The sequence below is a fragment of the Cavia porcellus genome, unplaced genomic scaffold, assembly GCF_034190915.1.
Source record: "Cavia porcellus strain 051 isolate PalLab524CR breed Dunkin Hartley unplaced genomic scaffold, mCavPor4.1 scaffold_13, whole genome shotgun sequence".
Lineage (NCBI taxonomy): Eukaryota > Metazoa > Chordata > Mammalia > Rodentia > Caviidae > Cavia > Cavia porcellus.
In genome coordinates, this window is record NW_026947496.1 from 38,713,050 (window position 1) to 38,725,231 (window position 12,182).

Consider the following 12,182-nt stretch of genomic DNA (forward strand, 5'->3'; position numbering starts at 1 on the left):
AATTATGAATGGAAAACCAAGCCAATCATATTCTACACAAAATCAACGTAAAGTATAGGCATGCCAGCGATACAGCTCAGCGGCATAGCACCTACCTGGCAGGGGCGGTTTTAAATTCCATCCCAGGTACAAGAAAAAAAAAAAAAAAAAAAGTTCAAGCATAAGTTACTTAACTTACATTAGATAAAATGAGATACGGTATCTATGTGTAAAATTGAAATGATGCTTACAAAACATAATTGGAGAACATACTTTATGTGGAATAATGCAACCATCTGTATCTTAAATGGTAAGCTACCTTTTAGATAGATATTCTCCCTTGAGTGACCTCTATGAAATACACAAAACTGTGCAGTCCTGCTTTATAGATGAAGTAACAGGTTTTTAAAAAAATCTGATTTATTTCAAAAAGTGACTGCTAGAATTCTTGGGCCAGCAGATAATGTGTGATTTTCTCCAGACACTTTGAAACTCCTCTATTGAATTTTCATGTATTTTATTCTTTAAGTGAATTAAAATTATCTTGTCATTTTTTGGAGGTAACAAAAACGCGCTGAGATATTTGAACATATATACATATGGAAGGGCAGTTAGCAGTTTGAAGGATTGTTTAAGTGGTGCATATCAACGACTATTTCTAAGTTCTTAACTTTTCCAGACTAGCTATGAAAGATCGATAAATTGGGTAAGAAACCTCAAATTTCTGGGTCAGGTTCTTTCCAATGCTTTTCAAGCACATATGCTGAATGAGAATGAAAGTAAGAAATGTTGGCTGATAAACTTTCCTTCTAAATTCCCAGCAGAGAAAAATCATCGAGGATACAACACGAAATCTGTATGCGTATATATTTCTGACTTATTTTTTTTCCCCCTGAGACTTGCTTAAATGATATAGCTTCAGGGATTTTCTCTGGTTGGATTTAGAATCACTCACCATAACATAACCTATTTCTCACACAAATTTGTAGTATTTTTGCCAAATGAATAATGGATGGTTCTGTTCTTTATGAAGTCCTATTTCTGCACATATGAAATGAGGAACTTAGGCTGCCCCTGTAATTCTTTATGACAACAGGATCACAGTGCTATTAGAACTATATCGCCAATTACGTGAACGCAAGAATTAATGTTTCTCCAGCGCTCTGCCAATTCCAGACCCGCGCACTGTGGAACAGGTCCACGTCTGTCTCTCTGTCGCGCACACACACACACACACACACACACACACACACACACATCCCGTGGACCGGGCATGGCCCGAGCCTAACAATGCTGCTACCCTTGTGTCTCCGCTCTCCGTGTGCACCGCTCTCGGCTCGGGCGCGCCTGCACGTACGTAGCTTTCACGTGTGTATTGATATGGAGTTCATGTGTGGATACATAAGAATATGCTGAAACAAATTTCGAAGCTAGGCGCCGAAGACTGGACGAGGGAAGGTAGGCGCGGGTGCGGCGGGCTCCGGGCCTGGGCGGGAGGCGGACGCGAGCCGGCAGGCTGCGCGAGGCCCCCGCCCGTGGCCTGAGCCCTGAGCCCCGAGCGCGTGGCGGCCCAGGCCTCCTCCAAGCTGGCGCGGTCCCCCCTGAGAGGGCCGAGGCCGAGCGCGCCGCCGCGCCGCCTCGCGGGGAGCCAACTTTCCCAGCCCCGCACCGCCCCGCACCAGCCGCGCCCAGCCGCCAGGCTCAGACCCTGCAGGCCAGGCCCCGTCCTGCTGCCGACGCCGCCGCCCCGCTTGGCGAGAAGACGCCGTAAGTACGCGCGGCGGGGCCCGCATCCTTCGGCCCGCGCCCCGCATCCCGCGCCCGGCGCGCTCGCCGCGGAGACCAACATGGCGCCCCCCGAGCGCCGAGTCCTCAGCCCTCGCGCGCACCGGAGGGGGAGCCGGGAGGAGGCAGGGAGGAGGCCAGCGGAAGGAGGAGAAGGAGGAGGAGAGGGGGCGAGAAGGAGGAGGAGGAGGAGAAGAAGAGGAGGCGGCCCGAGCGTCCCCCGCCCCCTTCGCCCGTCGCCGGCTCAGGCCCGAGAGGCGCCGGGCGGCGGGAAGGAGGCGGCCCGGAGGGGAGGGCCGGGCGCGGCGGCGACGGCTGTGGCGGCGGCGGAGCCGGAGCATAATGGTGGGGAGAGCTCGCGGTGGCAGGGCGGGCTGGGGCGGCCCGCCGAGTCTGGGGCCTGCGAGTCGGCGCCCCCGCCCGGGGCGGCCGCGGACGAGGCCCGGGGCGGAGGCCCGGAGCACTTCGCGGGGCCTGTGCCGGCCGGGAAGCCTGCAAGTCGCGTGGCGCCGCCCGCCGGGCTCAGCGCCGCCCGCCCGGCCAGGCCTCCCGGGCCCCTGCTCGGCCAGGGTCGGCGGGATCGCGGGCCGGGCGAGCCGAGAGCGGTGGGTGCGTTCGGTGGCGCGGCGAGTGCGGGCGACAGGGGGCGGCCGGGCTCGCCGGGACTGTGGGCGACCCGCGCGGCGAGGCCGCTGCTGCCTCAACAGGTCCACCAGGGCCTCCGGGGCTGGGGTGCGGGGTCCGCCGGCACCCCCAACCCGGAGCTTCGGAGAGATGCTGCGGTGGACACGGCGGGGGACGAGGAAGCTCTCCGGAGGGGCCGAGACCAAACTTCCACTTGCAAGGTTTCCCTCATGCGTTTTTCCAGAGCCAGGCCGAGGGGGTGCTTGCTGTCCTTTGCAGTGTCCGCGGTACCGAGTGTCCTGTACCGTGTGCGTTCAGCACTCGGGGTCTTTGCAGTGTGCATCCACTACCGGCTGTCCTGTACTGTGTACACACCAGTCCCCGCCCTATGCAGTGTCCTGTGCGGTGTGTACACAGTATTCGGTTCGCCGAAGATGTATACATAGTATCTGGTGTCCTATGCAGTGTGTGCACAGTATCTGTGTGTGCAGTATGCAGTGTCAGAAACAGTGTGTGCTTAGTATTTGGTATTGTATGCAGTTTGCAGTACTCAGTGTTACATATGGTGTGCACACAGGACTTTGTTTTGTGTAAGGTGTGTACACTATACCCCGTCTCACTTGCAGTGTGCAGGCAGTTCCCATTGTCATAAACAATGGACAGATAATACCTGGTGTCATGTGCAGTGTTCATGCAATATCCTTTCACTTATGCCATGTACACAGCACACAGTGCTGGATGTGATACATACAGTACCCACTGTCTTATACCATAAAGTGTCTGGTTTTGTATTTGGTGTGCACATAGTACTGCATGCCCTGTATCTGTGAACGTGGAGGGGTTGTCCAGGTGGTCCATCAGGGATGAAGCGTCCTGAAGACAGTAAGGAGTACACTAGGTTTTAAAGACCTCCTCACTCTGAAGGTTTAGTCTCTGGTCCTCCTCCTGCCTCACCTGAAAGTCCTAACTGCAGTAGGGTGTGTTGTTGTGGAGGCAAGAGCATTCTTTAAAATAATTGAATGGGCTGAAAGCCAGAAAGTAAATATTTAAGTTTTTTTGAAACATGGTAGTTTTAGCTTATAATCACAGGATGCATACCCTTTTCAGATTTTGGGGTCATCGATTCTAACTGTTGGGAGTTATAAGAAAGACTGTAGAGGTTGTGCTTCAAAAGTTTAAAAATCTGAAGTTTCCTAGTAGGCAAGATCATCTTTGTGTTTTTCTGAATGTTTAATTTGTTCAAGTAGAAATTTCTGTACAAATAGATTTTCCTGTTTCTGACTGTTGCTGGATTGCCTTGTAGTTAGTATTTTGGTTGACTGTAAAATGATCAGACTAGGTAATCAAAGATTGGAATATGCAGAAAGTAATAATAGAATAAAATATTTTTTCTTTCTTAATGTGATTTTCTATATATTACATGGTACCTTTTCTTACAGATATTGTTCACATAAAATTTTTTTTTTTTACATTCTGTAAATTGGGCAATTTATTTTGGCAGTTATCCTTTGCAAGGTGTTTAAATAAAATAAACGTATGTGTAAGTGCTTCCAGCTTTAAAAAGAAAAGTCATTTAGAGTTCTAAAACTGATCTTTAGTTCATACTAAATACTGTGTTCCTAGAATACCATTATGTTGGTGAATGGGTGTCATTTCACATATAAGTGGATGACGTTTATTTGAGCTCTTTTTTATAACCCTCCTTTTTAGGGTGGTTCAGACATTGTAAATAGAGACATTTATACCCTTAGCACACCTTCATAAGAATACTTAATTAGAGCTAAGAATTTTAATATTTGTAACAAAACTATCATATACTGCTTTAATATTGCTTGCTTAAAGCCCTAACCCTCTAGTATCAAATGTATATCATCTTCCTGGGCCTTCAATTGACCAGGAGAACATTACATTTAAGCAAAGAGAATCTGTAAATGGAGAGTGAGACTTAATCTTCTGATAGTTAAATGCTTTTCATAGTTTGAAAATCTTAATGTAGTTGGGCATGGTGGCTCATACCTGTAAAACTAGCACTTAGAGGATGAGGCAAGAGAATTGCCTTAGTTGGAGGCCAGTCCAGGCAGAGTAAGTCCCTGGATACTCAAAACCAAACAAAAAGAAACACAAAACACCGTTCCAAACCAAAACAAAAATACCATTTACCTGAGATTTAGCAGTTTTTCCCCAGGGTGATTAGTTTTTTGTTGTTGTCCTTTAGGTTTTTTTTTTTCCCGTTGGTCATTACATAGGTAGGATGATAGTGATCAAGAGGACAGATTTTGAGGCCAAAAGGTTTGGATTTAAATCTTCTGTCGTTTACTAGGAAAGTGACCTTACACAAATTACCAAACTTGCCAGGCTTGCCTATAGTAAACACAGAAATGATGGAAATTGTACCTATCTAGGGTTATTGTGAAGATTAGATGAATTATTAAAGCGTTTGAAACAATACTTGCTCCCTAATAACTAGTAGAATAGGTCAGTACACCTTTGGCACCTTATTACCATGTATTATTTTGCTGTTAATTTGGGAAATACAGATCCTCAACCGAATAGTCTTAATTTCCATACTGTGTTCTGATCTGGGCAGTCTTTGTATTCCCAGTGAAATTCTGACCTTGAGTGATCTAGATTGAAAGAAAGAGGATACAGTCTGCCTTTTTGAGAATTCTTTTAAAGTTTATGTACTCTGTTTGCTTTAGTACAAGAAAGATTGTAAATTGAAAACAAATTTTCAGTATGAAAGTTATCCACTGCAAATGGTGGTTTTGGCATTCAGATCAAGTACTATTTATCTAGTGTTTGAGACCTGATGTGCACGCAGCACAGGTTTAAATGAAATTCATCAACAATCTGAAACCTCATTCATCATTGATTTGAACTTTTGTTTCCCATGGTAGAAGTTATGTGTAGAAAGTTTTATTTTTAGTTTTGTTTTGTTTTGTTACTGCTTTACTTTTATATGTCCCAACACAAGTCATAAAAGGAAGGATAAAACAGCTATCATGTAAATTGTAGGCACTGGAGATGATTCATGAGTCAAATTCTGCTCATGTTAATAGTAATGAAACTATTATGGAAAGGAATGAAGATCTTACAGTATGGCGCATTTTCCAGTATGGCATGCTCACTCGTGTATCTTTTCTTATTAATTTGTGTTTAACTGTCTCTGATCTTTTTTAAACTTAGTTATCCTAGAAAGTTGGAAAATTATTTATTATACTTTCAAGCATTAACAAATTAAGCAATTTTAATAATTATTTTTATCATTACTTCTTTATCTCTGATAAATAGTACAAGTAATAGAATATACTATATGAGTTATTTTAACTATTGTTTTAAAATTAGTAGTTTCCTTTTTTCTACACCTGTTATCTGTCCATATTTGCTCAGGTTGTATGTTTTATATTTGCTTCCAGCAAAAACAGAAAAACTACTTACCACCTCAGCATTTGATCATTGTGGAAATTAGCTCTTCACCAGCATTCTTTTCCTAGGAATTTAGGCAAGAAATAAAAAGTAACTGATTTAATTTCTAACTGTATCTCTCATATAGTAGATTTCAGATACTTTCTTGGGGTGCTAATTGTCAGATTTTCAAAACAAGCATAACTGTGTTTTGGTGCATTGATTCTTTGGAGATTTCTATAGCTTATTAATGTTTTGGCCCACATTAGTGTTGATTCTTGAAATGTTTTGGTGCCAACAATTTATGAACATGTTATTTATTGAAACTGTGTGCCAACTCTTGCTAGATGTTGAGTTGGTCAAGAGAACCATTCTTGGTATTGTACAATTTAGAGTAACACAATTACTGAAGTAAGCACAATAATGTCTTAACAGGAAAAAAAAGTCCAGTGAATTAAGATACAATGTATTTAAGTAAAGATTACTTGTGAATTGTTAATGCTGAAGATTTCAAGTTGATTCTGATTTCTAACTTTTAAAGCAATTTTATTAGTAGTAATTTTACACCATTCTGTTGAAAAATAGTAAGTATCCAAGCATATCATGTGTTCTCTGAGCATTTATGTGAAATGACACATTTAAAAATATAGCCCCTCCTCCTCTGGTATGCTTGAATATGAATTTAAAATGTAAATTAAAGAATGGAAGATAGTGGTATTTTCCCAATTGAAGCATTTGTCATATGAACATAAAAGAAAGATGTAATCAGAGAGTTTTAAATTAATTTCTATTGGTATCTTGTCACATAATATTAACTCTCATAATTTGGATTAGAATTTTAAAAACATCAGGAAGATACTATAATTTTGAAATATTAGGAAGATACTGATACTGCCTGTGTACAGTAGATTGCTTTAGAAATCTACTTTGTAAGTAGTTTTTAGGAAGTTGGTTTTCGTTGTTAATTTTGCCTGTGGCACCCTCAGTCCCTCTTTAGGTGTCACTAATATATTGAACACTTATGTACTAGGCAATTTACATATTCATGTAGTCTTCGCACCAGAAATCATAGTAAGTACAATTTCATAGAGAACACTCAGCAAAGTTATGTTTGCCTACGATCACACAGACATAATTAAATTGGTTTGAATTGAAACATGTGATGACTCAGTTATATTACTGTCTTTCTGAAACCAATTTGAGTTTTTGTGCTGATATGCCTTCATCTTCTCAAAGTACCTTCATAAATTGGCAAAAGTATGTAAGGTAACAATATAAAACTACGATTACTTGCAAAAAATAGGAAGTGAAAAGAAAGGAGTATTAGAAAACTGGTAATCAGAACATTCCATACAGTTCTAGTTAATTCCAGTTTCACTGTTAATGATAGTAATCTAAGAACAACCATAGATAATTGGCTCATTTCTGTCTGTTGCCATAGCAGCTCACATTATGGAGATAACTTGGCTCAGGTGCAGGGACAGCAGGTGGGGATACTTATTATCGTTATTTTATGCTTATCTGTAGGAGAATAATATTTGAAAATATGTGGAATTGACTAAATTCACTAAAAAATTCTTGCTGCTTTAAAAGAGGAGCTCATTGTCTTGAGGAATCTTAGCCATCCTTTTGCTGAATAAATTCAATTTGGATTGAGGTAGCTAATTGCTAATTGCTGTAAAATTGGTGTAAGTGCAGGTGTGGGCTGTTATCCAAACTAAGACAATATGATTTTGTGAGAAGCACATAATGAAGAGGGAAGTAGATCAACTGAGCTGTAACATTCATAGAATCAGATCATCCTTGGTAGTCATCAGTAGTAATGGTATAATGGAACATTAAGTATAGTTTTCTCATTTAATAGCATGGAAAGATTGGTTTAAAAACATACTTTTTTCTTTTATTTTTAGTGCCTATTAAGTTTTAGAAAATATTGGGTTTCCATATATTTTGATCATATCTAACTGCCCTACTACCCTCCCTCATACCCACTCCCCTCTTTATTGCCTTCCTCTTGCCTAATTATAGTCTTCCTTCTACTTTCACATTGTCCTTTTTATATTCCATATATTAGGGAGAACATGGGATATGTGTCTTTCTGAGTCTGGCTTATTTCACTCAGCATGATGATTTCCAGTTTCATTTTCCTGCGGACAATGAAATTTCATTCTTCTTTACAACTGAATAATACTCCATTGTGTATGTATACCACATTTAAAAAAATTCATTCATCTGTTGATAGGCACCTAGGCTAGTTACCTGTCTTGGTTATTGTGAATTGTGCTGAAATAAAATGAGTATGCAAGTATCCCTTTAGCATGCTGACTTTAATTCTTTTGGGTATGCATCAAGTGGTATAGCTATATCAAATGGTAGCTCTAGTTTTTATTTTTATTTTTTGAGAAACCTCCATCTTCCATAGTTCCATACATTTCTATAGTAGCTGTACTATTTTACATTATCATTAACTGTATAGAACCCTTGATCCTTGCCAGTGTCCTTTTGTTGTTGTTCTTTATGATAGCTGTTTTGACTGGGTTGAAATGGAATGGCTAAAGATGTTGAGCATTTTTAAAAACATAGTTGTTAGCCATTTATACCTCTTCTTTTGAGATGTGTTGAGTTTATTTGCCCATTTATTGACTGGACAGTTTTAGGAGTTTTTTGGTTTTAAGTTTTTTTAGTTATTAAAAAAATATGTATTAGATATTAATCCTCTGTTGGAAGAATAATTGGATTTTGTCCCACTCTGTAGGCTGTCCCATCACTCTGTTTCCCTTGCTATGCAGAAACACTTTAATTTGATACAGTTCCATTTGATGATTCTTGCTATTATTTCCTGTGCTTTTATTGGTATTTTGCTGGGGCTTGCACTGACTCTATAGAACACTTTTGGTAATATGGTCATTTCAACAATATTCTTTTGATCTGTGAAGATGGGAGGTCTTTCTAGTGTTGTCAGTTTTTGTCTTCAGCATTGTAAAATTTTTGTTGCAGAAACATATTTACCTCATTGTTAGATCAGTCCGTAGGTATTTTTCTAAGCTATAAGAATGGAATTCATTCTCTACTAGTTCATTATAGGTGTATAGAAAAGCTGTTTTATTTTTTATGTTGCTTTTATATACTGGTACTTTGCTAAATTAATTTATCATTCCCTAAAAGTCTTTTGGTAGAGTCGTCAGGGTCTTTTAAGTATAGGACCAAGATTGTCTACAAATAAAGATAATTTGATTTCTTCCCTATTTAGATCCCTTTTCTTTCTTTATCTTATCTAATTAATAGCTCTGGTTAAAGTTTCAAATATTGTATTGAATAGAAGTGGTGAGGGTGGACATCCTTGCCTCATTCCTGATTTTAGAAGAAATAAATACTTCCAGTTTTTCCTCAATTCACATTGGCTGTGAATTTGTCTGGTCTTTACTACTTCAGGGTGTAAGCCATCAGTGCCTAGTTTCTTTATCCTGAGGAGATAAAAAATTCCGTTGAATAGTTTCTCCATCAATTGAGACAATCATTTTATTATTATTATTGATTTTATTTATATTATGTTTTACATTTATTGATTTGTATATGTTGTCAAACCATCCTTGTATCTCTGGAATGAAACCAACTTGATCGTGCTACGTGATCTTTTTCATGTGTTGTTGAATTCATTAGCAAATATTTTATTAAATATGTTTGCATCTATGTTCACATCTATGTTCATCTATGTGGTTTTCTTTTTTTCTTAAGTACTTGTCCAGTTTTGGTGTCCAGGGAATATTAGTCTTATAAAATGATTTTGGAAATGCTGTTTCCCTTTTGTATTTCATGGACTAGTTTGAAGAGAACTGATGTAGTTCATCTTTAAAAGTCTGTTAAATTTTAGCAGTGAGCCTGTTTGTTCCTGGGCTTTTTTAGTGGGAGACTTTTTGTTTCTGCCTCAAATTTTTTCTCCTCTACCTAGCATTAGAGATTGAATCAAAGGCCTTTGTACTGGGATACATCTGTAGCCTTTTTTTATCGTTGTTTTTATTATTTTTAAGACAGATCATATCAAATTGTTCAGGTGGGGGTCAGATTTGCTAGCCCTGCTTCACTGTTTCAGTCTCCCAGAATGCTGCAGTTAGCTTGCTATATAGATCTGCTTAGATTTTTACTATCTTCTTGGTTCAGTTTTGGTAGGTTTTAGTGGTATCTGTAATAATGTCTCCTTTTTCATATCAATATGTATTGATTTGGATCCCCCTTTTTTGTTTAATTAAGCTAAAGTTTTATCCATTTCGTTTGTCTTTTCAAAAAATTCAGTTTCATTGATCTTGTGTATTGCTCTTTTAGTTTTAATTTCAACCTCTGATATTTATTATTTCTTTTCTTCTCTTGAGTTTTTTTGTTTTTTTAACAAGAGATGCATCATTAGATTATTTATTAGATATATCTTTCATTTTGATGTAGACACTCTTAGCTATAAAAGTACCTCTTAGAATTGCCTTTGTTGTATCCCAGTGATTCTAGTATGTTGTACTTCCTTTTTTATTTGATTCTAGGGATCTTGATTCTTTTTTTCAATCACCCACTGATCATTAAAAGCACATTGTTCAGTTGCTATGTGTTTGTATATTTTCTCTTGCTGTTGATTTCTGATTTCATTCTATTGTAACTTGGTAAGATGCAAGAAATTATTTCAATTTTTGTATTTGTTGAGGCTTGCTCTGTTATCTAAAATACAGTTCATTTTGGAGAACTAAGAGTAATGTGCATACTCTAGTGTCTAAATGGAATATTCTGTAGACATCTGTTGGGTCAATTTGATTTATGGTGTAGTTTATGATATTTCCAAGTTGATTTTTTGGGGGGAAGGATCTGGATGAATATTGAAATCACTCACTGTTATTGTATTGATGTCTGTATTTCCTTTGTGTCCAAAATAGTATGAAATTGGATGAACCAGTATTCAGTGCATATATATTTACAATTGTCATAGCTTCTTGGTAGATTGTTTCCTTTACCAGTATATAGTGACCTTTGTTTCATCTAATTTTATCTTGAAATTAACTTTGTTAAATGTGAGTATATATTCCTAAGTGCTTTGAGGTTTTGTTTGCATAGAATTTTATTTTTTATCCTTTTACTTTCAATCTGTGTATGTCTTTGCTAGTGAGATGTATTTCTTGCAGGCAGCAAAGAGTTGAGTTTTGCTTTTTTGTTTTGTATTTGTTTTCTTTCGGGGTTTTATTTTTTAATTTTTGGACTGGAAATTGAACTCAGGACTTTGTGCTTGCCAGACAGGAGCTTGTGCCACTGAGCTACATCCACGACAGGTCTTGTTTTTGTTTGTTTGTTTTTTATTCAACCTGCAGTCTGTCTTTTAGCTGGAGAATTAATACCATTTAGATTGTGTTATTAGAAAAAAATATATACCAATTACTGTTATTTTCTCATTTCTTTAATGTTTGATTCTTTTCTAATTCTCAGTGCTTATATATTCTTCCTTATCTGTGTAGGGTTGTTGAAGTATCTCTGCAATGCTGATTTAGTGACCATAATTTTTTGTAGTTTATGCTTATCTTGGAAGGTCTTTTTTTATTCCTTCAGCTTTGCTGGATATAGTAATCAAGGTGACAGTTATTGTCTTTCATGATTTGAAATACATCATTCCATGTCCTTCTGACCTTTAGAGTTTCTGCAAAGAATTATACAGTTATTTCTTTTTGGTTGCAGTTTTCTGATATTTTTTGCTTTTTCTGTACTCTCAATATTTTATTGTGATGTGAGGTGATTTTCTTCTGTATTTGCCATTTGGGATTCTAAATGACTCTTGTCCCTATATATCTTCCCCAAAATTTGGAAAGTTTTCTGTGATTATGTCATTGAATTGATGTTCTATGCCATTAGTTTGAACCTTAGCACCTCTTTTACACCGAAACTTAACCATGTCCGAGAGTTCATGGATGTTTGTTCATGAACTGTGTTTCTGACTCTATGACTTGGCCCCAAAGTGGACTTAGTATTAGTATTCTTTCTGGTGTTAGTACTTTTTCTGTCTTCTCAGTTAAACTTCAAATGATATTGCATAAAGTTCTCCCTTTTTAAAGGTTATCAAATTAGTTTCTTAAATCTACTTAGTTTTCAGTTTTCAATTTTCAGATATATACAAGAATTATATTTTAACTGCTCTTGTTAAAAATTACATTTTAAAGAGAATGTATGTGTGTGTGTATGTGTGTGGGTAGGGAGTGCTGGGAATTGAATCTAGATCTTCCTGCAGTTTAGGCCATTAATATAGTGCTGAGCTATACCCTTAGCCTTTTAATTTTGAGGCCCCATCTTTCTAAATTGCCCAGTCAGTCTTCAATCTTGTGATCCTTCCACCTCAGCTCTTAGGATGCCTGGAATTGCAGGCATAT

General features: G+C 38.6%; 1 protein-coding gene across 14 annotated transcripts in view; it reads left to right on the forward strand.

Moving 5' to 3' along the window:
• Positions 1 to 1,199: 1,199 nt before the first annotated feature.
• Positions 1,200 to 12,182, forward strand: part of Zmynd11 (zinc finger MYND-type containing 11) — a 90,345-nt gene continuing 79,362 nt past the window's right edge. For 9 of the 14 annotated variants that reach the window (XM_063260109.1, XM_063260112.1, XM_063260113.1 and 6 more), the window contains exon 1: positions 1,969 to 2,109. The gene's annotated coding sequence lies outside the window, so the exon portion shown is untranslated. Of the gene's footprint in view, positions 1,438 to 1,605; positions 1,747 to 1,968; positions 2,110 to 2,452; positions 2,610 to 7,875; positions 7,993 to 12,182 lie in introns of those variants that run through there. The other 5 variants (XM_013156394.3, XM_013156395.3, XM_063260110.1 and 2 more) reach the window with 5 other exon arrangements.